Source organism: Chrysochloris asiatica, unplaced genomic scaffold (assembly GCF_000296735.1).
Source record: "Chrysochloris asiatica unplaced genomic scaffold, ChrAsi1.0 scaffold00129, whole genome shotgun sequence".
Taxonomy (NCBI): domain Eukaryota; kingdom Metazoa; phylum Chordata; class Mammalia; order Afrosoricida; family Chrysochloridae; genus Chrysochloris; species Chrysochloris asiatica.
In genome coordinates, this window is record NW_006408647.1 from 1,863,643 (window position 1) to 1,866,527 (window position 2,885).

At 39.9% G+C, this 2,885-nt stretch overlaps 1 protein-coding gene across 1 annotated transcript in view; it reads right to left on the reverse strand.

Annotated features, from left to right (window-relative positions):
- ENPEP (glutamyl aminopeptidase (aminopeptidase A)) overlaps nt 1–2,885 on the reverse strand; it is a 148,434-nt gene that overhangs the window by 77,806 nt on the left and 67,743 nt on the right. The gene's annotated exons all lie outside the window — the stretch shown is intronic.

Genomic DNA, 2,885 nt, shown 5'->3' on the forward strand with positions numbered 1-2,885 from the left:
GCGACGCTGTAAATCTTTACGGGAGTAGAAAGCCTCATCTTTCTCCCGCGGAGCGGCTGGTAGTTTTGAACCGCTGACCTTAAGGTTTGCAGCCCGATTCTTAACCACTACGCTACCAGAGCTCCTTATATCCCATATATTTTTTTAAAATATCCCATATTACTTATTACAAATTATTCATTAATGAATTTAACGAGCATTCTGATTCACCTAATATAAACACTGCACGACTAAAAACAAGTTTGATGTTTCAGTTCCACCAGCTGCTCCTTGAAAACCCTCTGCAGGGTCACTATGAATTGGAATTGACTGGGCAGCATGTAACAACAACAACAGTGACAGTATAGAGACTTCTGGTGGGGTACTATCTATAGGCTAGGCACTGGACTGCAAACCACTGTGTCAGTGGTTCAAACCCACCAGACACTCTGTGGGAGAAAGATGAGGCTTTCTGCTCCTGTAAAGATTTATTATTTCAGAAACCCTGAAAAAGGGTCACTATGACTCAGAACTCACTGGACAACACTTACAAGAACAGTATGTGTGATACACGGTACCAGGCACTAGAGTGTACATGAAGCTGTAGAGAACAGAGTTCTTTACTGAAGTGTCTCACAGTGAGAGAAGATATATAAAAGTTTGAGTTCAGAGCAAATGGAAAAGTTACCTTAATGTACACATAAGCACAGGCACATTGCTACCCCCTTCATGTCTTAGGTCCACATAGACTATCTTATTAACGGACAAGAGAGTGAGCGGTACTAATGACTCCTGAATTAGTTCCTAAACCCTGCGTTTCTGTTTTACTTTCCTAGTTGCTTTAGGAACCTCAGTATGGGTTATAAGTGGACCATTTGTCATTAAGTCAAAACAACTGCCATTGTGTCAGGGAAGAACTGTGCTCTATATGGTTCTCAAAGGCTGAGTTTTTCTGCAAATAGATTTCCAGGCCTTTCTTTTGAGATGCCTCTGGGTGGACTCAACCTTCCAATCTTTTGATTAGTAACTGAATACTTTTACCATTTGCTGCATTTAATTATTTCTCTGTATGTTACTATAATCACAAGATTTGGTAATCACTGAGTCAATTCTAACTCATAATCCTCCTATAAGATAGAATAGAACTACCTCAAATAATTTACGAGACTGTAATCTTTATGGAAACAGACAATCACATCTTTCTCCTACTGAGTGGTTGATGGATTCAAACTGCTGATCTCCCAGTTAGTAGTTAAGATCCTAGTTACAGTCCCATTATGCTGTTTGTTGTTGTTAGGTGCCACCCAGTCGGTTCTGACTCATAGTAGCCTTATGTACAACAGAACAAACATTGCCTAATCCTGTGCCATCCTCACAATTGTTGTTACATTTAAGTCCATTGTTGCAGCCACTTCATTGAGAGCCTTCCTCTTTTTTACCGACCCTCTACTTCATCAAATACGATGTCTTTCTCCAGGGAGTGTTTCTTCCTGATAACATGTCCAAAGTGTTAAATGAAATATCTTTCTCCTCATTTCTAAGGAGTATTCCTGCTGTTTTTCTTCCAATACAGACTTGATGATTTTTCTGGAAACCCACAGTACTTTCAATATTCTTCCTCAACACCACAATTCAAATACATCCATTTTTCTTCATTCTTCCTTATTCTATCTGTAGTCCAATATTCACACGCATACAAGGTGTTTGAAAATGCCATGGTTTGGGTTAGGCCCACCTCAGAGTGACAGTTTTTCTCTTTAGCATCTTGAAAGTGTCTTTTACAAGAGATTTGACCAATACATTGATTTTTTGACTTCCAAGAGCACCATTACAGAGAGTGCTGCTGTTGGTTTCTTATGTGCCACAGAGTCAGTTCCAACCTAGAGTGACCCTGCATAGGGTTTCTGAGGAGCAGTTGGTGAGCTAGAATCCCCGACCTTGCAGTTCAAGGCGATCTTACAGTCCAGCGCATTAACCCACAGCACCACACCAGGACTAGAGGCAGGTGAAAAGCAGCTAAGGTGACATCACAGAGTTTAGCACTAATGAGTACTATGGGAATGGTGGGCATACACTGTCCTTGGGAATGGCATTCCAAAGAAGCACTAGCATTAGCGTGGGAGAACTGACCTGCTTGTTTTATTCTATGAACCAAACAGGATTAGTGCTGCCTAACTGCATGAGATATAACAGTAGGTGCAATAGGGCTGGAAACAAAGAGTAAGGAGACAGCTCCAATTCTAAGCTGAAACAGGACCACCAACTTGCAGGTAAGTCAGTTATAGTTGTTGTTAAGGGCTGTCTAGTTGGTTTCAACTCATAACGACCTAGGGTAGGGTTTCTGAGGAGCAGCTAGGGGGTATGAACCATCAATTTGCAATCTAGTTCATTTTTCTGCAATGCCACATAGGGACACACTATATCTACTTTAAGAATACAAGATACTGAGAGAATTGGCTTAAAATCTGCAAAAAGAATAAAAGTGAAACTGAAGCACCCACTTGAAATAATAAGTAGGATGTGTGAAATGTTTGAGAAAGTCTATTGCCATTTCTGTTTCTGAAAGAAAATAAACTGTATTTATTTACTGACTACATTTTAATATTGTTAAAATGTTCTGACTCACAGCAACCCAGTATAGGGTTTCTGAGGCTTTGAATCTCCACAGGAGCAGAAAGTCTCATCTTTCTACCACAGAGCAGCTGGCAGTCTCAAACAGTGGACTTATGGCTTATAGTCCAGTGCTTAGCGTATGGAAGCACGGCACTCCCACATTTAATAAGAAGATTTATATTAGTCCCTTTCCAATTCAACAATAAGAGCAAAATTAATCTATCTTCACTTAAGAGAAGATAGATTAAATTTTTATATCACATCAAAGATACCAGAAACAACTAAGAAATCTG